The sequence below is a fragment of the Prionailurus viverrinus genome, chromosome E2 (assembly GCF_022837055.1).
Source record: "Prionailurus viverrinus isolate Anna chromosome E2, UM_Priviv_1.0, whole genome shotgun sequence".
Classification (NCBI taxonomy): Eukaryota; Metazoa; Chordata; class Mammalia; order Carnivora; family Felidae; genus Prionailurus; species Prionailurus viverrinus.
In genome coordinates, this window is record NC_062575.1 from 20,857,050 (window position 1) to 20,882,362 (window position 25,313).

At 49.2% G+C, this 25,313-nt stretch overlaps 1 long non-coding RNA gene across 1 annotated transcript; it reads right to left on the bottom strand.

The window, feature by feature from the left end:
* Positions 1–7,570: 7,570 nt before the first annotated feature.
* On the bottom strand, positions 7,571–24,492 carry LOC125152842 (uncharacterized). The gene is made up of 3 exons (XR_007147335.1): positions 23,639–24,492; positions 17,126–17,339; positions 7,571–8,214 (listed from the first exon to the last, which is right to left on the bottom strand). It is a non-coding gene; the product is annotated as an uncharacterized LOC125152842 (long non-coding RNA).
* Positions 24,493–25,313: the final 821 nt, after the last annotated feature.

Sequence of the window (25,313 nt, forward strand, 5' to 3'; positions counted from 1 at the left end):
GCAGGCTTCTCTCTGCCAGCGCAGAGCTCGACACGGGGCTCAAACCCACAAAACCGTGAGATTATGACCTGAGCTGAAACCAAAAGCCAGACACTCAACCAACTGAGCCACCCAGGCGCCCCTGCAATCACACTCTCATACGCGCTGTTAATACCCCCAACACACACACTCTGGCCTTTGCAGGTCTGGGGACTCGTCCTGCTTTTAGTGATTCCTGCCTGGCACGCTGGATCACAAGAGCTCTTCTCACAGGGCGGTAGAGAGAGTCGTAGGTGCTAATGAGGGGAGTGCGCTCAGGGCCACCCCTTGCACGCTGAAGTGGCTCATAAGCCTTAGCTACCTCCCGCCATCCCGTGGAGTTCCATTCACTGACTCTCCCACTTACCTTTTGTTGCCCCAGGGCCTTTGCTTGAGTTCATCAGAGAATAGTTAGTTCCTGAAACAAGACCAAGGATGAAACCCTCAGGAAGATCCTGCCCCACTCTGTTGTTTTGTGGAAACCAGGGCTCAGAGAGGTTAAGTGACTTGCCCGGAGTCACACAGCTTTCAAGCGGTAGAGATGGTATCTGCCCTGGACTCCAAAGCCATCTGCTTTCATTGCACTGAACTGCCTGGCAGGGACTTCCTGTTTGCCTGCCCAGGAGGACTCCCAGAGGCACAGATGCCTTTCACTAAGAGGAAGGTGTCTCCAGTGGGGGCTTACCAATCACTCAGAGGCCGCCCTGTCCAGGGCCACCTTCTTCCTCAGGCCTTCCTCCGAGCCTGAGAAAGGAAGGGACTGGCTTGGAGAAGCATACCCACATTTGTACAGACTCAGGGACTCCTTCCCTGAGCTGGTCCTCTCCAGCCACACACACCCCTGGGCTGGCCTCCCCACAAAAAGATCTTCCTTGGTCATCACAAGCCTTAGAGCCAGCAGATCTGGGTTCACGGCCCTGTTCTGATTAGCTGTGGGCCTTGGATTTCTCAGTTGCAAAATGGGGCCAGTGAGACTTACCTGTCAGAGGCACGAGAATTCGATGAGCGAGGAGTCACATAGCTGCCGGGTGTGGGTCCTGGCACACCATGGCAAGCTGATTGGATGATCAGCAAATCTGAACTGCTTTGATTCAAGAAAGGTGCTTTCCTCCTGGGCCTTGAAGCCACCTGCTACATGTGACAGGGCTCCGTGGCTTGAGAGTAAGATGAAAAAGCAGTGTTTCTGACTATTCCCTCAAAGTCAGCATGGTTGTCTTTTGCCCATTCCAAATGTCCCTAAATATGTGTGGGCGCAGGGGTGGCGGAGAGATTAACATCATGGTCTTAGCGCCTTAGGGTCCTGGGTTTAAGTCCCAGGCCATCACGTACCAGCTGACCTTGGGCAAGTCCCTTGGAGTCACGAGCCTCCATTTCTTCACCTATAAATTCAGGCTTTATATTAACATCCACCTTGTTGTAAATATTAAATGAAATAAAGGATACAAAGCACTTAGCCCAATGCCTGGTGTATGGTAAATACCAATAACTGTCAGCTTCTTTTAATATTTTATCATTGTTATTGTTTCTGCTATCACGGTGTGGTAGTCCTTCATGCTGTTCACCCAATATTTGCCGTTCGCCTCTGGGCAAGTGGTAGAACCATACTTCTGATCCATTAAAATTAGGCAACGCTTCCGACTTGCTTGGGGCCAATGAAACATAAGGAAAAATGTGTGTATCACCCTGGACAGAAGTTCTCAGGGCTGGAGTATGATTTGCTACGTTTGCTTCTCCTGCCACGGGAGGGGTGAGGACAAACTCTGCCCTGCGCATACGTGCAAGTGACAAACCGTGCGTGGGGAGAAGCCACTGAGTGGGGGTCAGTTGTCGCAGTGACACAACCTGGCTTCTCCTGACTGCTACGCGTGGGCCGGCCCCGGCGTGGTGACACCGTGGGTGGTAAATGGCCTTCTGCCTTGTCACCTGGAGAGGGAGAAGAGAGGGCAAAGGAGGAAGATTTTGTCCAGTGGAGTGATGAGAGCAGGCAGACCCAGCACCCTCCTCCCTCTGACTGGAAGGATTGGGATGTGTGGGAGGCTGCACAGACCAGGGCCCAGATTGCAGCTGTGCACCGCCTCTTTGGAACCAGTTGGTCCTCTGCCTGAACTGCCCCCACCTAGTTCTCTGCAAAGAGTGGGCTGTTCATGCATCTTGCAGTGTGAACTTCCAAGTGACTCCCAAGGATCAGTGTTCATGAGGAATTTGAAACTGCACTCCCTCGAGGTGGCCTGGCAGAAACTCCTCTGCACCTGCTCCCTGCCAAATCCACAGGTGTGCTTCCGGGGCAGGGCCGCCAGAGAAGGGCCCTGACCCGAACACCCCTCCCTGGCGACTCTCTGGTTCCCTATGCAAGGGATCACCGGAGAAGACGGTAGAAAACCCTGGTCCTCCTGAAGGAGCTGATGTGTGACCCACAGTCATTTCTCTTAAGGTATAGGTGACAAATATAGAGTCATTCAACACCCCACTATGTCAGTGGAGGTGAGCCACAAGATACAAATGCCGAAAATCTGAGAGACGGAGCCTCAGGAGTCAAAAGGGATACTGAAAGAGGAGATTGGTGGCCGGGATGGGCAATAAGTCAAGCCTCCTCTGGGAGGTGATGCAGGGACTTTGTGGTCAGGCAGCTTGGGTTCAAAACTTGCTCTTGCCCCCTGGCAGCCGTGTGATCCCCAGGGGGAGGGTGGATCGTTCTGGGCCACGAGAGTGCATTGGCTCCATTCATGAGATGTGTGAATGTCTCTCTCTGTTGGGTCGTGAGTGGGGCACTCAGGATGCACCCCCACCATCTGAACACCTTATCCTGTGCTCCCTAAAATAGATCCACACCAACACCAAGAGCCATCTTTTCGTTGTTTCAGTGCAGAAACACAATTAAACTGAAAACACTTACTGATCTCTTACTCTGTGCTGCAGAGATGGTGAAGGCACCATAAGGAGACCTTGGAGTTAGAAATCAGGAAACAGTCTGGGAAAGTCTCTTCCCTTCTCTGGGACTTGGCCTCTGTATGTGCAACGGGGAGAGACCAATGGCATCTTCTCTGAACATTCTGGGGCCGCTGAATGAAAGGGGGTGTGCACAAGCCATTTGCAAATAACAAAGGTCTGTACAAGCATGGGGGGTTTGAAATATTATTGAGTCCGATACTGTCCGCTAGAAGGTCACCCCTGATTGTGCCCATGTGTTCCCATGAGAGCTTACTGGGGTATTCCATGGGATGACTTGGTCAGAGACATTGAATTGGAATTGGCTGATGTCAGGGCCCTGGGTGGCTCTCCACGCACATTTCCTTGGAAGAGAGGGGACTGTTGCTTCCGTCCGTCAGTGGGTTCCACCAAGAGCCAGCCCCCACATTCCCGTCGTGAGGAAGGAATGGAACTGTATCCTGCCTGAAGAAGTGCTAACCATCTGGCCCATACGGCCATGTGCCAGAGGATTGTCTTCAGTGTTGAAACAGCAGAGATGCAGAGGGAGGCTGGGGAGATGTGTCTTAATCTCCATGAGGGAGGAGGTGCAAATGGTTGGACACCGACGAACCTTGGTGTGTCCCTTGAGAATCGGGAAAGCCTTCTTATTTGTAAAATATCACTGACTTTTATGATTTCTGAGCCCAGATGTCCCTAATTGAGCTCCTTGATTATTTCTTCCTTGAGCTTTTTAATTTTTTTAAATAAAATTGTTGTGGTTCTCAGCTTCAAAGATGACCTGATTAGCTACCCAGCCGCAGGCTTCCCGGCAGAGCAGGGCCGGCTTTCACTCTGAGTTCAGAGCTTTCAGGAGCAGCGCTGTGGGCGTGCTGGCTTTTCTCTCCAGGAAGATGGGAAGGCAGTAAGCCTGGCTTAGGGGTGCAAACCATAAGCCAGTTACTGTCACGCAAAAACATTAATAGGGGCCGACTTAGAGTTAGGCGTGGTGGTAGGTAATGGGAGCAAAGTTATTGCTGTTGGATGACCACCAGAGAGGTGGGGAAGGAGGCAAATAGGAAGTTGATTGCACGGGAGCGTAGACATCGTGTCCCCAGACCTGCTTGCGGTGTGGCTGGCCAAGGAGCGGTGTTTGAGCAGATCCATAAAAACTGTGGAGTCTGGAGGAGTCGGAAGGGCTCATGGATGTTTCAGCAGAGGGGGCAGTGTGGTTGAGGGCTGAGAGGCCTGAACTTGGTAAGAGGTTCCAGTGTGTAGAGAATAGGCTGGTGGCAAAGGGGTGTGTGTGAGACTGGGAAGAGCCTGTAACACCGAGGATGAGGCAGATATTGTCAAGTCTGTGTTTTGGAAAGGTTTTCTTTAAAAAAAAGGTTTTTTTAAAAATGTTTATTTTTGGGAGAGAGAGAGAGAGAGAGAGACAGAGAGGGAGAGAGAGAGAGAGCAAGCTGGGGAGGGGCAGAGAGAGAGGCAGACATAGAATCTGAAGGAGGCTCCAGGCTCTGAGCTCTCAGCACAGAGACCGATGCGGGGTTGGAACTCATGACCTGAGCCGAAGTCGGACGCTTAACCGACTGAGCCACCCGGGCACCCCGGAAAGGTTTTCTGTGAACATCCCTTGTGATGGGAAGCTCACTACCTCTGGGGGCCCATTCCACCTTCAGCTCTGACCCATAGTAAAGTCCTTTCTGAGAGCAAGCCAGTGCCCACTGTTGGCCTCGGGGGTTCCTGAGGGACAATCCCATACCATGCTCAGTCCTTTCGTCCTCGTTTGTGTCCTCGATAGAGTGATGGACATTTGTTTATTGGACAAGCGTGATCACTTCCTTTTACCATGACCACTCCAAAGCTTAGGCATGTGCTGTAACCTCCAGAACTTTCTGTTAGTGACCCGGGATGGTCTACTATGGGAAACATTGTCTTACTTCATCTCTGTAGTTTGCCTAGTGGCTAAAAGCTTTGGGGTTTGGGGTTCAACAGCCGTGGTGTTGAATCCTAATTCAGCCACTTTGTAGCCTTCTGACTTTGAGCAGGTGCTTTTCCTCTCCAAGTTCAGCTCCCTAACCGGCCACAGGGGATTACCATAAATGCAAATAACACACCAGCTCACTCTGTGCTGGTTAAGAGGCCTCTCTCTTCCCAGGCAGTTGAGAGGGAGTCTTGGAAGATTCTTGGTCAGTGCTGTCACTGAGAAGACCCCAGAGCCCTGGGCCCCTTTTCAGCCACCTTTCTCTCCTAGGAACCGGTTCATGTGTTTTCTGCCCACAGTGGGCCGCTCCCGTTTTCTGTACATTTATCTGGCATGCTCCGTTCAGTCTCTGTTGGTTTAGGATCCATGTACAATAGGCATTTTGCAGGCTGCCTCAGCCCGTTTTTAGACAAAACATTTTGACGGTGCATTCCTGGCATTGCCTCTTTCACCTGGCTTTTGCAGGTCCTGGGATGTGCTCTCCCCGAGCCTTTGACTCTGTGAACCTCCAAGTGCTGAGTGTCCACTGGGGTCAGCCTGGCTGGAGTCTGGGGCTACCCAGCATCAGAGCGGGCTGGCTCCTTGGGTGTCACCCAGCTCACACGCTGCCCACAGACTGGGAGATGGGGGCCCAGCGAGCAGGGTCGGGGGAGACTTGTCTGAAGTCACAGGGCACATCGGTGGCAGAGGTGGGCGGACAGTTCCCCTCCTTCGGCTCCGGCTCCGTGTCCTGCTCTCAGCTGGGTCTCTGAGGGCCCTGAGGGAGCCTGAGTGTTGCTGGCCTTGTTCATCGGGGCTGCGCTCATTCATTCTGCAGGCCTGCACGCCTTTCTGTAGGTGCACAACTCCTGCTGCTGGTCCAGCTGGAACCTGGCCTTATTCGTGCCCAGGCCGCCTGAGCTGCAAACACCCAGAACTCAGTCACTCAGCAGACGTGCCCTAAAGTCCTTCTCCTGCCCGGCTCCTGGCTGAGGGGAGGCTGTGCAGTGGGAACACCCAGGGAGCCCCCAAGCGAGGCAGGGGAGTCCAGCAGCTGTGGATCAGGGGAACTGGATCTACAACCCCTTTCCCCGTCTCCCCCTGGCCCTGCCCCAGGCCTTGAGAGCACTAGTCTGTGAGCCAGGTGCATGATTTTCCTAAGAGTGAACTGACATCCAGTGTATTTGTTTTCTTCTTGCTGCTGTTACAGATGATCACAGGCTCAGTGGCTTGGAATAATTCAGATTTATTCTCAATTCTGGAAGTCAGAAGTTCAAAGAGAGTCTTACGGGGCTAAAATAAAAGTATTGGCTAGTTCCTTCTGGAGGCTCCAGGAGAGTCCCATTTCCTTACGTTTGTTGCTTCTAGAGTATTCCTTGGCTCGTGGGCCCCTTCTTCATCTTCAAAGCCAGAGGCTTGGCATCTTCTTTCTCTGAATCTGCTTCTGTTGTCACATGGCCGCCTTCTTTTCTGTTGCCAGTCTCTCTCTGCTTCTCTCTCTAAGGACATTTGTGACTACATTTAGAATTCACCAGATAATCCAGGATAATTTCCACCTCAAGACCCTTACTTTAATCACATCTGTAAAATCCCCTGTGCCATGTAAGGCAACATTCACAGGTTCCCAAAAGTAGCCTGTAGGAATCTTTGGAGACGATTACTCAGCCTACCACAGTCCGTTAATGCCATGCCCATTTGACAGACTTGGAACTTGGGGCCTGGAAAATTTAAGCAGTATAGGAAATCGATGTCTGAAGCCTTCTCCCTAATCCTAGAATTGAGGTTTTGAGGTCCTTCTGGGACCTGTGGGCTGGTCTTTAAAAGTGAATAATTTGACACTTTCTCAATTGGTTGGTTGTTTTCTGGGGGTGGGGGGGTCACTTCATTGTTCCTTCGAAATTTTAGACAAACGCTCCCTTTTTCCTCATCAATAAGCTGGAATTAGTAACGCCTACCCACTGACCTTGTTGGGTTTTTAGGAAGATGGCAGTCATGAGAATGAAGCCTCTAGGACACTTCTCCGATGATCGGTGAATACAGCGGTCCTTGCTTCCGCCTTCCCTGTCTCCGTGGTGGGCATAATGGGGTCTCTACCCAGATCCCCTTTCTGGGGAGCAGGTGCACCCACCTTCTAGCTGCTGTGAGTGTTGGGGGCTAATTCACAGCCGCCCCCTTCCTGCAGAATTGCCCTCAGTGAGACAGGGGCTGCCTATGAACAACCCGCCCTGGAATGAGCCCTCGCTGCCCTGACTGCCCATTCCATTGACTGACCAATGCGAGCACGTGCAGCTGCTCTCCTTCCGCCAGGTGGGACCCACTTCTGGTGCGGTTCCTGCTCTGGAGCTGCCCGGGAGACGAGGCTCATCTCCACTTGAGGTCACATCCTTCTTGGTACCCGCCCTGCCCCGTGCTGCTTCCTTCACTGACTCAGGACCCTACAATCCTGTCATGGGCTCTGCTTCCGGGGGATGCAACCCCAGTCACTTTCCCTTTTGCCTTTTAATGTTTCCTCTTTCCCTCTCTTTCTCTTCAGGAAATCGAGAGAGCATCATTTCATGGAAACCAAATTAGGAGACTGGCCAGCAGCATTGGATGAAGAAGGAGTCACAAAATCAGGACTAAAGAGTGCTCTTTGGCGTTGGCATTTCCAAGGTTTATTGGTACCCTTCTGTCTAACTGAATATCAAGGTACGGTTAAACTTCACCTTCCTCCTTTATGGCTGGGTCTGTAAATCTTAAAAAAAAACAATCGTTAATGGTAGAAAAATGCCAGGCAAGTCAATAATCTTGGCTTAGCTTAGTTTCCCTAGCTACAAATTAAGGTTTTTGAGCTAGAGAATCTATCCAAAATTCTGTGATTCCGAGAGCATATCCTTGTGTGATCTTCTGCAGGTAACAGTCCCATTTACAAGCTTTCATACGTGCCCTACCACAGTGCTAAGCAGGCCATGTGAAGTATCTATTTCAGTCCTCACAGCCACCTGTGAGGTAGGAAGTATATTACCCCCCTTTTGTTGTACTAACTTGTCCGCATGCTAAGGCCTCCTGGGTTTGTATCTCCAGCCTGGACCTCGCCCTTGAATCAGCCGGCTTCGGTGTCTGTCAGTTCTAATCATATAACGCCTGTATGAGTCCAGGCTCCCATAATAAAATGCCACAGATGGCGGGGGCGGGGAGGGGGAAGCTTGCTCATCAGTCATTTATTTCTCGTAGTTCTGGGGGCTGGACACCTGAGATCAAGAGGCCAGCACGAGCAGGTTATGGTGGAGCTCCTCTTCCTGTGTTGCAGATGACTATCTCCTTGCTGTGGCCTCACCTAGTGGGGGCTGGGGAGAGTGAAAGAGAGTGAGAGAGGATTAGGGCTTTGGCATAGGAATTTTGGGAGGGCACAATTCAGTCCATAGCAACCTCTGACCAATAATCAATCACACTGGGGCTCAACCTAGCCTGGGAATTCTAGTAGATACTGTAAAATATGCCTCAAGGTTATCCCCCACAAAAGGTGAGGGAGCTGGGCTATTTATCCCTTGGATCCTGGCAGTCATGGGTGAAGGGCTGCTTCGAGGAAGTGCTAACTCCCTGGGGCTTCTGGTCTCCTGTGTGAGCTGAGCATGCTCCAGTGACCAGAAAAGGCCACCACGCAGCATAGCAGGTGCTTGTAGTTGAAGCCATCGGGTCTGCTTGCTCAGGTGTGGTACGTGCTGAGGGAATAGGGAGAGAAGGTGGGACCCCGGGGCATGCCAGCTCTCAGATCTGAGTGGAGGGGAGGAGGTCCGGGTGACTTCAGAGGGGGCAGTTTCCGTGGAGGGGTGGGCGCAGAAGCCCCAGTGGAGGGAGTTGCTGACAGACAAGCAATAGGAGCGGAACTGACATGAGGACATCTCCTGAGTGAAGCAGGTGGGAGCCTGGGGTCAGGAGACAGCGTTCTTGTCCCCAGATGGGAGACTTAGGAGCGTGCTTTTGCACTGACGGGACCGCTCAGGGGGTGAGGCGGTGGTGGGTGGTGCAGAATGGATGATCCAGGGAGGGAAGATTGGACGTGTGAAAATTTGAAGACAGATTAGAGGCTAGAGTCCAGACACACACGGAGTGACTGGTCTGTGGGAAGTTGAGAGCCTCTTTTGAGCTGTGAAATGAGGGAGGGAGGGGAGGTGGGACCAGCTCAAGGGGATTGGTAAGGGATGATTCATGAGCTTGGTTAATGCCTTTAGTTTTTCAGGGAGATATAGGCAAGGTCAGGACAAAGGAGTGAATGGAGAGAGGTGGGGGGGGCATTGGCATTGTCACCCCATTTATTCTATGTTTTTGAGTTATGTGAGCAAGAATAGTTTATTTCCATTTATACAGAAACACCTCTCTTAGCTATCAAGATGACTATTTTCTTTGATCGAAAATAAATACACCTCAGAAGCTTCTACACACTTAGTAACTTTCTCATGGTCTTGAAATTACTTATTGGTTTCTCTTGTCAGCATCGTGTGAATGCCAAATGCAAAATATACTAGTGTTTTTGAAGGGGCAATTTGGAACCGTTAGTGAAATCAACAAGGCATGTAGATTTCGACCCAACAATTTCATGAAATTCGGGTACTTTCATGCTTGGAAGGCAAAAGGAGAAGGTATTAAAGAGAGATTAAGAGACATAAGGAAAGAATTTCTCAGGTGTTGGCAAGAGATGAACAGCTAACATTTATTGAGCACTTACTATGATCCCGGCTGTCGATGAAGGTTTTCCAGTCATTTACTTCCGCACTGCTATGAAGGAGGTGATATGATTATCCTGGGTTTACAAATGAGGAATAAGAGGCTCAGGAAGGTATTAGGTAAGCTACCACAAGTTATAGGACTGTGGTGGAACTAGTAGAAGTAAGTTCTCTAAGGTCAGTGCCTGTCTCGACCTCATTTCTTCACTTAGCCTTGTCATGTGACTCTCACCTCTGTATATTCTTAAAAAAACAAGCTACCCCCCCCCCAGCTTTACCGAGATATAATTGGCATGCAACGTGGTGTAAATTTAAGGTGTACATAATGATTTGATACATGTTTATGTTGTGAAATCATCACCACAATAGGGTTAGTTAACACCTCCATCACCTCGCATAATTACCATTTCTTTTTGTGATGAAAGCATTTAAAAGCTACTCTCTTAGAAGCTTTCAAGTGTACAATACAGTATTGCGAACTCTAATCATTATGCTGTATGATAGATCCCCAGAACCGACTCATCTTATAACTGAAGTTTGTACCTTTGGACTGACATCTCCCCACTTCCCCCAACTCTGCAGCCCCTGGAAACCACCATTCTAGTCTCTGTTTCTATGAGTTCGGCTTTTTAAGATTCCACATGTGGGTGACAACATGCAGTATTTGTCTTTCTCTGTCTTATTTCCTCATTACCCCATTTCTCTGGTCCTGATGCACCACCAAAGCCCAAATCCAGAAGACGCGCAGGGCACCAGGAACTTGGGTGGGGCTGGTATATTTCTTTGCAAATTCCATGACAGGAAAAAAAAAAAAGTCTCACCTCCCACTAACAGATAATTACATGTTAATGAAGCTGATCACCAAATGACAGTGATGAAAAGGAGATTTCTACACTTTAGGAAGTGACTTATAATGATACACACTCCGTTTTCCTCTCCTGTCTTATCTAAAAAAAATGGCAGAAGGAGTTGCATGTGTCATGTAATGTTCTTCATTTACTGCTGTGCTGTGGTTTTCAAAGCTAGCATTCTGCACAAGTGTATTAATTTGAGTATAAAGTCCTTTTGTGCTAAAATGATGGGTACAGGAACATATAAAATTACATATTTTTGTTGTCTTTGATATAAAATGGATACTCAGGCGGTCCAACATGACAAATGATAACTTCCCCGACAAGAAATAAAGATGTCTAAAGAGTCTGAGAGTTAACATTATGAGTTGTAGTTAGATGCTGTGACACTCAATTTGGAGCATGATAATAACTTTTCAGAGTTCCTGACTTATCCCCTCTGCCTGCCATCATATGTACTTCTATATAGTTTATGGTTTTAATATTATTCCACGGGTTTGTCCAATTGTATTACAATGAAATTCCTCTCAAAGAAGAGCCAGCTGAGTAATGACGAACAACGTTTGCATTTAACTTAAGGATAGATTCTGTGCTGAAACTGAGTGCTCGGACCCCTTGCATTTCCTTAAGTGAGGATGTAGAGAAGCTAATCAATTTGGCCATGAAAAGCAGTTTGTGACTTTGCACATTCTGTACTTAAGCCCAGGGAGAAATTGAAATTCCATGTACTCTCCTCTGGAACACCAGAAATTTTAGTCCAGAGGGGGCTTAGAAACTGCTATACATAATCAAACGTACAAACGCCTTGTTCACAATTGCTAGTGTTTTCCATCACACACATGGGACTGGATTCTTAACGAGCTGCTGGGAATTTCATGTAGTTTATTTAGGGTGTCAAATCCCAGGAAGATGAATTGGGGCGAGGAGGTGGACACGGCTGAATGGGGAGTAGCAGTGTGCTTTGGTCAGAGTGATCTAGTAATGGCCAAGAGTGGTGTTCCTGCCCCAGGCCTGACATTCTTGTGTGTGTGACATTCCTCTGTGGATGGAGGCGCTGTCCTTCTCTGGACAAGGGAAAAAAAAAATCAAGGGTTAGGATGGGAATAGCCCCAAGGTTCCTCTCCGTTCAGATAGGCTAGGAGTCTACAACCCTAGGTCTGATCTCTGTTCCTTCTTGCAGAGTCCACTGTATCATCTGGGACTCATCAAGCAGGCAAGGGATCCTGAATGGAAAATTCATTCCCATACTTTAGTGAGGGCCCCAGACAAGACAAGGAGAGTCAGGGGACGGAGCGAAATGGTAGCTCTGCTGGGTTTTTAATTACCACTGGTGGTTCAGGCTGGAGAAAGGCCTTTTCCTTTAAAGACAGGGTGCTTGTAATGGAAAAAAGCATGCAGGTCAGTCTGTGGGCAGATCTGATCATTGGCTAAATAGGCGGGGCATTGAGGGGATGACTGAAGGGGGGGTGTCCTGCTACACTGCTTTCTTGAACTGCAACGTGGTATTGTGATGTTAATACGGAGCAAGCAGCTGTCAAGAAATTATTAAAAATTAGCGATGGACCGAGGAAACGCAGGATGACAGATTGGTGCCCAGGGTGCTGGGGGAAAGAATAATTTACAGCCTTCAAGTGAAATCTCAGGTTGTTTGTTCTGCACTTCTGGAAGCCCAACACAACATTTGCAGCACGTGTTGGATAAATTAACCTTTTGTTAATGTTGGAAGCTGCTGTCAGCCCATCCCCCTCCCTTTCTCAGCTTCAGCCATGAGAGGGGTGTGCAAGGGGGTGCGGAAAGACCCTGTCCCCGCCTGCCTCATAGCTCTCTCATGGGGTCCCCGGGTATTGCAATACTGCTGTCTCACTGCCTTCTGGACTGGAAGCCCCATGAGAGCAGGGACTGTGTCTGTTTTGTGTTTCTGGTGCCTGGCACATCGTGGGTGCTCAGTAAATACTCGTAGCACGCCCAGCTCCTGGGAGCAAGCTCTTCGTGAAGAGCAGACCAGACCAGACTAGGAGGAGATGAGTGGGTGAGACAGCTTGTGACCCCCATTTCCCCCGCTGCAGACTCCCTCCCGGAGGCAGAGGAGAGCAGAGCTCATCTCTGGAGCTTCTCTTTGTTCTCGCTCATCTGCCTGCGGTGCTGGGGGTCAGTGGCTGAGCAGTGTGATTTTTCTGCAGCTCCTGCGTGGAGGAAATTCAGCGGCACAGGTGCCCCTCCCTTGTGCATCCCAGAATGAGCTCTGGACTGGGCATCATCAAGGCCAACCCAAGGGCATTGGGGGGGGGTGGGGAGGGGCCACCGTGCCCTGCAGGGCTACTGCCTCCCAGAGGAAGGCAGGGAATGTCTGTGGCTCCGCATTTGGAAGCCAAGTAACCGGTGTTTCTGTGCTCACATTCTCATATGGACGTTATTCAGCTTTTACTAATTGGCTTTACAATTTTCTCAGTAGTTAATATTCATCTGTCAAAGATGGAAGCATAAATAAATAACTTTGGTTCAAGCACACCTTCTTATTAGACCATACATCATGTGAGAAAGTTCGCATTCTTTAACCAGGAAGATGAAATTAGAAACATCTTGAAAAAGCCTTCTTGTTATCAATCATGTCATCTTGAACATGTTTCGAAGCCTGCTGCTGGCATCAAGAATAGATGTTTTATTCAAAAGAATGTATTTAAGGAAAATGACAGCACTTTTCGATTTGAGTTTTTTAAAAACAGGAAATCTTTCAAGTCCTCCTGACTTGAGCATTCTAACGCCTCAGAGGATGTGTGGAATGGTTCTAGCCTTTTCTGGATGTACTCATAAGGGTGGAGAATTTTCTGACCCTTTAGCAAGGGTGTGGGGCAAAAAGACAGACGTGTGGTTTGGCTGAATGTCCTGGGTCTTGTGTGGCTTTGAAAAAGTCACTTACCCTGTCTGGCCTCAGTCTATTCATTTATAAAATGAAGAGGTTGTATGAGATTAGTGTTTCAGCTCAGGCTTCTATAACAAGTTACCATATCCTGGGTGGCTTAAATAGCAAATATTGACTGCTCACAGTTCTGGCAGCTGGAAGTCCAAAATCAGGGTCCTAGCAGACCAAGGACCTGGAGAGAGCACTTTCCTTGGCCTGCAGATGGCCGTCTTCCTGTTGTGTCCTCATATGGTAGAGAGCATTGAGCAACATTCCATGTCTCCTCCTCTTTTTATCCAGGCGTGGCTCTCATCCTGAGGATCCTACCTCGTGACCTCATCTGACCCTAATTACTTCCCAAAGGCTTCCCCCCCCCCCCAAAAAAAATGTCATTAGCACCTTCAACATTATTGGGCTTGGGATTTTCTTGCTCCTGGCTCACTGCCTCCTCCTTCCAGCCTGGGAACACACACACAGGGCTAGACATTCTCCAATGCCCCTCCAGCTCTGACCTGCTTGACCCAGGAGAAATGGGACAAAGGGTTCATGTGGCTCTGTATCCAAACCCCTCCTCCCAAGATGGCTCAGGGTCTTTCCCAACTCCAGCCATGCCTACATTCAGTTACACAGTACAGTGTGTGCAGGGAGGTGGTCCCTGAACTAAGAGAAGAGGATCCTTGCCCCGGCTCTACCCACCTTGGGTAGTGACCTTGGGTAAGTCACTGCCCTTCCTGGGCTCACTCTCCCAATCCATAGAACAAGGCAGTTGTTGGATAGGCTGATCTCCAAAAGCCAAGATTTAATAATCCCTCTTGGAGTTACAAGGTAGCTGAGGTCTAGATGTATTTCTGTAAAACAAATGGAATCTAATCTTTTCCCCCCGAAGCCCAGATCCTATGGGGCAATGTGTTCCTTATTGGAAAGAGTTTAGAATCTGTCAAATGAATCCAGAAAATATAGGGACTCAGTGAATCAGGTAGGCCCCTTATCAGCACCAGAGGTCATTCTAGGGCAAGAATGTTCAAAGCTTTTCCCCTCCATGATGGTCCCAGAGAGTGATCCTGTCTGTATCCCTAAACTTGCTTCTCATTTAAAAGCATGAACACAACTCCTCAAAATGCACAACTTAATTTTGAATTCTTTCCCTTCTTTACGCTTAAATATAAAGTCATAGTTTGTAAAAATGCATAAACACCGAACCTACACTCAACCATATGCTGCCAACCACACCCATCTGCCGCCCCGAATTCCCAGCATGACTGGCTGTCAAATACTCATCATGGACAGTTTGCCAAACGCCTCACAGCCAAACCTCACAGAAAATTAATAGTGTTAAGTATGTCTGTGACATCTCTTGTGAATCAGATGGGTCAGTTTATGACAACATGTTTCCCTCAACCCCTATTTGAAAACCGAAGGCATTAGGTTGGATTACTGGAGGCAGCGGCCAGAACAGAAATAAGGACAAATTCCAGTCCTGAGAGCCCACAGTCCAGCAGGACAGATATGCCTGTAAGCGACATGCAATGTATCCGAAACACTAAAATAATTGACAAGGGACCTCAGCAGAGGGAGAAGCACATGCTGGCAGGCAGATCACTGGGGGGCAGGCGTCTGGACCAGGCTCTGGAAGAGGCATGCACAGAAGTAGGACTTGAGGCCCCAGGGCGACGGTGCGCAGTGCACATTCCAGGAACAGCGGATGTGATTGCAGGTAGGATTGGGAAGGCTGGTTGGAGCCCAACCTCAAAGGCCTCGAATGCCAGCCTGAGGGCTGAAGCTCTTGTGCAAGAAGTGACCAACCCACTGTAAGAGCGGAGATTGACAAAGAGGGGAAATGTGGACTTTGGAGAAAAGACAGTCAGAGGTTCAAATCTTGGGTGTTCTGTTTCTCAGTTGGTGACCTTTGGCCAGTCCCTCAATCCAGCATCTCCATAATGGGGCACTTCCAGGTGGTACATCACCTTTTGCAACAGTGAGAGCCAACGTGTGTTGGTGCACACTGGGCCGTGCATGTCTTAAACTTTCCATAACTCGTGTCACCTAATCTTCGGAATGACTTTCTGGGGGTCATTACCCCATTTCACAGGTGAGGACACTGGGACTCAGGCACAGGCCCCCGCTTTACACTGCTGAGCTTGAGAGAGCTTCCCATCTATGCGATGATGTCAAGGTGTTGCACACAGCCCAGTATTAGGACTCATCCCCATCACGGTCTTGGGAAGAGCTGGGTGCATGCTATTAAGCATTTCCCACGAGCTGACTTATTTAATCTTTGCAAAGACCCTATGAGATTGGCACATTGCTTCCCCCATTATATGGGTGGGGAAGGCTGTAACTGTTCCTGTCACCTGATATCGGGAGAGCCAGGGTTTGGTTGATTTATCTGCCCTCCATCACATGCCCAGAGATTCCAATTTCATTGCCTGGCATGGAGTCAGGCATTGGTATTTCTTAAGGTTGCCCAGGTGATTCTGACGTGATCCTGGTGCTGTGAGCCCCCTGGCCTGGTAGCAAAGCTCCCAAGACTTTAAAAAACCAAAAACTCCAGGGGCACCTGGATGACTCATTCAGTTAAGTGTCTGATTCTTGATTTTGGCTCAGGTCATGATCTCACGGTTCATGAGTTCAAGCCCCGAGTCAGGCTCTGTGCTGATATCTCGGAGTCTGCTTGGGATTCTCTCTCTCCCTCTCTTTCAGCCCCTCCCCTGCTTTTGAGCTCTCTCTCTCTCTCTCTCTCTCTCTGTCTAAACAAGTAAATAAATAAAAGCCCACAGAACTCCACATCCTTCTTTATCCACAGTGCCCAGGTATTCCCAAGCCTAGACCTTTGTTCAGTAAACAGACTGACCTCCAACAAAACAAAGTTTGGATTGTGCTGTTACTGTTATTGTCTTTAAGAAAAGGGCAGAGGGAGAGAAGCTCTTCCAAACATGGAGATACCCGGTTGGGTCACAAAGTGCCCGGGTGAAGTAGCCTTGACCTCACCTGCCAGGTGTCTGTCATCGCCTGCTGGCACAGCCGACTTGATTTTCTAAGGGTATTTGGGGGAATATGGTCAGCGGGGCTCCTGAATGGAAGAAAGTATGGGCTTTGGCAGGAGAAGGCAAGGTTTTAATTTTATTTCTCCCCTTTGAGGAAAGAACCCCTGTCCGAGGGCTCTCAGAGACACTGGAAAAGGAGATTTGACTTTCAATCCTTCCGAATTAAGGAGATGAGTTTCGAAGATAATGTGTAACGTGGAAATTCACCTTGCTACTGCGTTCTGTCTCTTGGGGCAAGTGCTCTTCTGAGTTCATACAGGGCCCCGGTCTCCGTGTGGTGGCCCAGCCTCTGTGGCACCCAGTGCGGCACAGCTAATACCTGCCCTGCTTTCCCACACCCACCGGGCTTCTCTGCCTCAGTAGCTCAGGACACAGCCTGGCCACCACGGGTGGAGACCTTTCCCTGTTTTTCAGAGAGGGTCATGTTGTCTCCGTGTGGACACCTTCAAGGAGGGAAGGCCATCGACGGCCCCCAGGATCAGGCGATTCCTTCAAGTTGTGGTTCTGAAAAGTGGGTGAGCGCCTTGGGTGACTTACTTGACTTAAGCCTCAAGGTCGGTCTGGCCTTTGGCATTAAGGTCTGCCCATGCTGCCAGATACCTTTCGTGGTCTGTGCGGAGGTGGTTTCATCACCAACGAGGCTTTGCGTGGGCAGGGGCACCCTCCCACTGACCCCTGACCTCGTCGTTCTGCTAAAAGTGACAGTGATAATGATAATGGTAATAACTGCAGCTACTTACACATGCCAGTGCTGCTCCAAGCACTTTACAAACACCGTGTGCTTCATTTCTCACTGCAGTCCTCTGCGGTTGTTTACTTTATCTCCATTTTCCAGGGGGAGCCTGAGGCCCAGAAAACTCAAGAAGGTGGTCGTCATAGGTGGCAGAGCCATTTTTCAACCTGGGTCTTCTTATTTCTAAGGCCTGTGCCCTTTCATCGCTCAGGAGTGCAGACCTAGGAAATTATTTTGTAAATTCAGTTGCAACACGCCCCTCGAAGAGGTTCTGTGTTTAGCTCAAATCTGCTTTCTGGAGGCCCTGCTGGCATGCATCATGGAGTCCATTTGATCAATGTTCCCCTTAAAACGTTCACAGTTCCAAATATAAAACTGAAAACACCAGCCCACCACAGGGATTTTTTTTTTTTTTTTAAGGAAGAAACTGAAATATCCAGTTTTAGACCTATAAGCAGTCTTAAAGACAGTGTCATGTAAGCTCCCCATTTATACATGAGAAAACTGAGGCCAAGGAGGGAGGGAGCAAACTGCCCAAGGTCGCGGAACAAGTTAGTGGTGGATCCGCACACTCGCAGTTTGCCCGTATCTCGGGTGGGTGCCACAGGGCTGCTGAGGGATGAAGTGTTTGTGACATACCTGGTCCAGTACTTGGTACTTAGAGGCAGGCCGTGTTGGGGGACAGGTGCTGAGGCCTGTCGGCAGTGCGGTGAGGGTGGAAGGGGAGGGGAGCGATCCCCGAGGTAGAGGCAGTGGGAGCTGGGAGTAGGCTCAGAAGGAGAGCTGTCAGAAATGGATGACTCCCAGGTTTCTTGGTTTCAACGCCTTTGAAAAGGGTTTCAAAAGATGAATAGGAGTTTACACAATGGACAGGACAGAGACAGGTCTTCTGCCCAGAAGGAATGGCCGTGTGAAGGCACATTGTACTGGGATGTGCTGGATGTACTGGATGTACTGGGGCGTGCAGCACAAGGCCTCTCTTGGACTCTAGTTACCCTGGTGAGGCACGGACCGTAACGAAACAGGCATCTTAGCAGCAGTGATGACTATAAATGCAGCAGGGAGAGAAAATGATCATCAGTGCTTGAAACAATGAAAGGTATTTCAACGCTTCATTCACAGACATCTTACGAGCTCCATCCAGAGGCTCTGAGTTAATGAAATTTAGGCAGCTCTCCACCCTCGCGACTTGCTCGTCCCCTTGTCACCCGAGCTGTGGGCCTGGGGGCTTCCTGGAGAACAGGGAAGCCCCAGGCCCTCGGTTCTCCCTCTGAGCTGCCTCTTGTACAGCTCTTAGGTGCCGCTGGATCAGAACTGGGGATGATGGGAGCAGTAGGTCTCCTCATCAGAGCTGCAGAGTGGTTCCAGCCATTCTTTCATTCCCTTCCCCAAATCTTATTGTAACCAGCCTTCAAACATCTTCATTTCTGACCAGATCACAGCAGCATGCAGAATGCCACGTACTTCGGAAGGCTAAACCAAGACCTGTCTTCTTTATTTTCTTTTGTTTTTGGGCTTTTATTTGTTCCATTTCCAGAGCTGATCCCAGGTCTTGAGGTCCTGGATCTGGGAGTTGCCTGCTGAAAAGGGTGTGTGTGTGTGTGTGTGTGTGTGTGTGTGTGTGTGTGTGTGTGTGTGTTTGTCTGGTCAGCATCTCAGCAGCAGAGCTGAGCAGGTGACCTGAAACCAGCCATGCCTGAAGCCTTCCTACTTACTGGGCATGTCTGACTTACAGCCCCTGTGTCCCTGTCAGGGATGCTCCAGATAAACAGGTCCAAGCACACCGGTACTGTCTGGTGAGCTCCTCATCACGCTCTTCCCCACCATATGGCAACCTGTGGGCACACTTGAAACCCTGGGTGCTTCGTCCCACTGGGACCAGAGAGTTTGTTCCTGTAGGATCTAAGGGGGGCATTGAATGGCATGTATCTTCTGTGTCGTCTCGCATTTGCTGGGTGGAGAATTCGCTGCTGGAATCCGACCACCGGGGTGGTCTACGCAGCACCTAGGGCAGACCCTGTGCTGCCCCCTGTGAGTTCTGCACATGTGTCATCTCACCTCATTCCTCCTACAACATAGGTGGCCCAGAGAAGTTCAGGAACATGCCCAAAGTCACACAGCCACTGAGGGCCGGAGCAGGGCCAAGGACCAGGACGGTCGGGCTGCAAAGGTGGTAGGTGAGCTCAACCCTGATGCAACAGCTGTCCCCAGGGTGTAGCTGTGGTACATCTACACCTTATCAGTTAGAGTGCATTCAAGACTTATTCTCCTAAATACATATGAATTGCAGAATGCCTGCAAAGGCTAGGAGGGATGAAGGCATCAGGGGGGAGCCAGAGGAAAGAGCCCATGATGGGGAGGGGTTCCCCCCCCCCTTCAGAAGAAGAAAACTCTTAAATTCTTTGTTTTGTTTTCTGAGAAAGGGAGAGTGGGGGAGGGCCAGAGAGAGAGGGAGAGAGAGAGAGGGAGAGGGAGAATCCCACACAGGCTCCATGTCCAGCGCAGATCCCAACATGGGGCTTGATCTCACGACTGTGAGATCATGACCTGAGTCAAGGTCAAGAGTCAGATGCTCAAAAAACTGAGCCACCCAGGTGCCCCCAGAAGGAAACTCTAATGACTCAAGTTTATTAGAATGGAGGAGGAAGGGGTAGAGACATGTCTGACTATGTGAAGAACCCATGGGAAAGAACTAACTAGTTCTCCATGTCCCTGATTTGTAGCACTAAATTCTGTTTTGATCGATGGAAGGACCTTGTTTGTGATGCTCAAATGTGAGCAGTTGGTAGTGAGTGCTCTGTCACTGGAAGCATCCTATCAAAACAGAAACCCCTTGTCACTTCAGTGAGAATTTCAGTATTCACTAAGCGGGCTGGGGGCGGGCAGCAGTGACAGCCTTTTAGCCTAACATAGAACTGAGCCAAAGTTTTAATTAATTTCCCAAAGATTCCAGAAAACATTAGAGACAAACATAAAGTTTCATGGGACAAGATGTTCTTTCTGGCACTATTTATCATATTAGACATTAGAAACAACCCAGTGTCCCCAAATTGGGTATTGGAGAGGCAAAATATGGTACCACCGTATAATGTAATATTCGTTTGTCATTCAGGTGAGGTTTAAAAACAGAATTTAAGAGGTGCCTGGGTGGCTCAGTTGGTTAAGCGTCTGGCTCTTGGTTTTGGCTCAGGTCATAATCTCATGGATCATGAGTTCTAGCCCTGCATGGGGCTCTGCAGTGACGGTGTGGAGCCTGCGTGGGATTCTCTCTCTCTCTTCCTCTCTCTCTCTGTCCCTCCCCCACTCGTACGCACTCTCTCTTAAAAGAAATAAACTAAAAAAAAAAAAAAAGAAAAAACTCACCACATGAGTAATGTGGGGAAATGGGAGTATGAAAAGTTGTATAAATGCACAGAAGTAAAAATGCAGAAATACGTACACACACGTGGAAATTAACTCAGGAACAGGAAAAAGTGAAGTGGAGACACAAGGACAAGATGTAAGCCATGATTAGGGTCTAGTGGTGAGCTAACCAGGGCCACATACCGTGATGTATGCCACAGAGGTCCTCACCAAGGGCCTGCGTCACGTTTAAAACCAAAGCACATGTTATCACAATGTTATTTAAACTTTTTAAATGTTTATTTATTTATTCTGAGAGAGAGAGAGAGAGCAAGCACAAGTGGGGAAGGGGCAGAGAGAGAGAGAGAGAGAGGGAGAGAGAGAAACCCAAGCAGGCTCTGCACTGTCAGCACAGAGTCAGATGCAGGGCTTGAACTCACGAACTGTGAGATTATGAGCGAAAACCAAGAGTCAGATGCTTAACAGACTGAGCCACCCAGGAGCCCCAAAATGTTATTTTTGAAGACTAGAACGGCACAGGGAAAACACAATATCCAGTTAAGTGAAAAATGCAGGATGTGAAAATAGGCATATATTATGACCCTAATCATGCACATATATTGAGTTATTTATTCCCTATTTGTTTCCTGGAAAACACTGACAACAGCATAGGTGAACACACATGAGCATGCCCTCCCCCGTGTCCTCAGGGGAAGCCTAAAGCCAGGGTCTGAAAATGCTGTTGGTCATCCTGGGCTGTAAGGTTGTGGGTAATTTCATTTTTTGGCTTTGCTTCGGTATTCTTCAGTATTTTCTTCAGTATTTTCCTAATTTTTGTTTTGTTGTTTCCTAGTAATGTTTATATAATCAAGAGGGAAGTCCCAGAAAAACCAAAAACAATTCCTGGAGCCTGTTAGGACCCTAAGGACTGATAATTCCCCTTCCTGCTGCTCTGAACTTTCTAATCTTCACTGAAGGGACAGATGGCAGGAGACCTTCCAGACAAGGGAGGCCTTCAGCAGTGTGTGCTCTGCAAAGGGTCAGCTGCGTTCAGCTGCGTGCCCGGACCAGCTAGGCAGGAGGACAGGCACCGTCCCCAAGTTCAGCTGGGGTTCCTGCTAGGTGTGACCCTAACAAGTCTTTGGTTGTCACTTTGGAAACTGGCTTGGGCTATCCCAGGTCTCTCAAGATGCTTTGTTAAACACATCCTACCGAATTCATCAGCTCAAACCAAGCCTTGTCATAATCCCCAGAATCACAGCAAATGTAGACAGGGGGTGATGACACCCCCGGGGTGCACATCAGGTTTACTCATACTTTTATAAAGAGGTAATTTGCAAAAGTGCAGTTAATCCCACCGTGCTTTATAATTTAAATGTCGCTGGAAATGATTGCTGACATATAACTGATTAACAGCAGCCCTTAGTGCCAAATAAATCAGCATCTAATCCAGAGTATGTATTAAGATGGAAGGAGATAAAAAGAACCTTCTCCTCCACCCCCTCCGCTGTTATTTTGATAGAGTGCCCAACTTTTCTCACTGGTTTGGGAGTTTGACTAAAAGCTATTTTCTCACAAGAAAAAGACACATAAACGATAAATTGTCAAAACCGAAGTGTGTTTTTCCCATGGGGGAATTGAATTACACCCTCTTCCTTGATATGGTTGGGAGAACCTGTCAATCACTCTGCCCAAAGCTGGGGCAGGGGAAGGTGAGGGAGGCCACCTCCATCTCCCCACATTCTAGAAAGATAAGCCACCAGTTAGCATTTCCAGGAGCCACCTAGTTCCGTCCTTCCCAAGGCATAATAACGTTTTGGTTTTTGCCTTTGATTCAGTGAGCGACCCTGTATCCTTCCAATAAATTCCTTTTAAAAAAAAATTTTTTTTTTACATTTATTCATTTTTGAGAGACAGAGAGAGACAGAGCACAAGTAGGGGAGGGGCAGAGAGAGAAGGAGACCCAGAATCCAAAGCAGGCTCCAGGCTCTGACCTGTCAGCACAGAGCCTGACACGGGGCTCAAACTCATGAGCTATGAGATCATGACCTGAGCTGGAGTCGGATGCACAACCGACTGAGCCACCCAGGTGCCCCAATAAATTCCTTTAAAAAAAAAAGTTAGCCCTCTGGCTGGATGGCAAGCCTAGCCCCTAAGTGGAGATTGTAATTTTCTTAAGGAAGGTTTCTTCTTTTGCTTCTTACCGACTGGCCTCTCCAACCCCTCCTCACTCCCTTGCCCGAGGAGGGGGCTGCTTAGTCCTGCAAGTAAGTTGTCACCTGTCAGGGCTCCAGGGTGCCAGGGCCAGGGCGGAGGAGGGCAGAGGGTGACCCTTGCCTCTTACCTGCGACAGACTGCCGGCTGACCTGAGTGAACCTTGTCTCGGGAAGGCCCTCTGGCAGGGTCACCTTTCCTACACCTCGCTGGGTCTCTGGCTATTCACATCTAAAAAAAACTTTACTCTCTTTTAAATGCATTTTCAAAGGTTGTAGTCCTTGAAGTGGAAGAGGTCCTTTTCTCTCCATGAACTCAATTTTGGCTTTGTTAAACTGACAGCAATGCCTCAGTGGTAGGGAAGGAGTGTCTCTTAAAACAAAAGAAATAGTTATATCATACGGTCAGTGTTTACCGCCAACACGTATCCGAAGTGGGGCTTGGGTTTCTTTAGTGATAATTCCCTGGGTTTGGTCTCAACCCACTGGACGCTCAGGACTCTCAAAGAGGCATCTCCTCCGGAGACAAATGACTTGAAGTAGGTCTCAGAGGTGCAGACCTGTATCTGGAGGTGCTCTTATTTAGGATGGTGGATTTCAAACTTTTTTCTTTTTTAAAGCAGCAGAACCTTTTTTTTTTTCAAATGATATATATAACGCAGGCACAGATCCCCTTTACAGAAGACGCAAGCCCGAGGAAAAACTAGGACAAATTTAACACTGATTTCCAATGGTTTAAGGTTAGCCAACGTAGATATCTGCATATCTTTAAGTAATATTCTAATTATTTATCACTTTGGCAATAGCAGGTGAAATGTTAATGCTGCGCTTTTGTCTGCCTTTCTAGAGCTCTGGATTTCATAGGTCAAGGTAGAGGGGTCATCTGTGACTCAGGTAAGCCTGCCTATTCAAAACCCATCTGTTGAGATCAGCAGAAAGACCAGAACCCAGGCTTTGCCACCTACCTGTAACCAAATTTCACAGAAGTTCTGGCAGAATGATAATCGTGTCCAGATTGGATGGAGTGTTTGCTGTGTACCAGGTGCTGGGCTAAGGGTCGCTTGTCATCTCATTCAGTGCCCCTGACAGTCCCAGGAAGTAGGTACTGTTTTGCTGAGAGGCAAACTCAAGTTCAGAGAGTTTGCCCATTCACACATGGTCACACAGTAAGTAGAGGGCACAACTGAGGTTTGTACCCTGGTGGTGACACCCAGGAGCCCACCACCTGGAGCTAGCTTTGCACACTGTAATTTGATAGAGCAGTAGCAAATCCCAGTTCCCCTTTCCGCTTCCCTCCCTTGCTGTTCATTCCATACCATCCGGATTCTGCCCTTCTCTCCTCCTTTGCCTGGAGACAGCCTGCTCCGTTTCTTCATCTTCCTCGGCGCCCCTGGGGCAGCTGACACCCAATCTCACTGTTGTTCAAATGCAAACATCACTAGGGCCAGCTCCTGGCATCCACCCTAGGAAAGATAAGATGGAAAGTTAATGCCCCCAAACTTCCAAGGAATGTGCAGAGGAAATGATTTGTGATGTGTGGTTTGAAACACTAAACTCCTCCTGGGCTGGAAGCTATGTCCTGCTTGTTGGTAGCTGCTGGCTGGTTCTCCACCCCCACGGCTGTGTCCTGTGTGCCTGTTTGAGGAGGAGCTCTCCTTTTAAGGAGAACAGGGTTGGTAGATGTTCTTCCCCAGCGTCTTGCAGGCCGAGACCCTGGGCTTCTGCCAACATCAGCCTGAGATGCAAGCCGTGTTGGCAAGTAGCTTGCCCAGACCCGCATGCGTCCACAATAATCTGTTTGGTGGCCAGTCCTGCTTCCCCCACTGCGCCCACGGCTGCCACCACACGCCTTCCGTCTCATCTCGTCTCAGTCTGGTCCGATGGAAGTGACAGCAGGAAATCTGCTCTCATGTCCCTTCCCTAACCTCTAATCCTGATTCGGAGAAGGCAGGGTGGGGTCTGCTCAGCTTAGTGACGGCTCAGGGCCGCTGCAGCTGGGCTCATAGCAAGACTAGATCTGGAGATGAGGCTGTGGGCATTGGGCATCCTGGCAGGATCCTGAGCTGGCAGGAGCTTGCCAGAGGAAGGAAGACCAGCGTCCATTGGATCCGGGCAGACAGGAGAAGAGACCATGATGTTTTGGAATGTGGGATCTGGGAGGACTGGCAGAGGTCTTGAGTTTACTGGTCATGACAGAATGAAGCCTGGAGCCTTGCCTCCTGGTTCTTAGTACCTTCTACCTCATTGTCCTTTCTGTGGCATTTCTGATCTCTCGGAAGGAGTCACACCATGCCCCTGTTCAGACAGCATTCAGCTTATTCCACCATTCCAGCACAGTCTACCCTGCCCTGTTAGCTGAGACACATGTTCCTTCCTGAACTCTCCTGTTCTTTCTAGCTTAACTCAGCTTGGCCACCCAGCCCCCGGGTGATGGGGGCTGGGCACTGAGATTTTGGGAGGCTCTACCCAGCAGCTCCGGAGAGCCTGGTAGAGGTGGGTGTTGGAGGAAGGGACATTGGCCCTACAGCATGGGCGAAAGCCTGGTGCCTTGGGCAGGCAAGAGAGAGGACAGTTGAGTCACAAAGCAGAGGCAGATGTGGGGGGATGGGCACAGCAAGGTCTCATAATTCAAACTCTTTG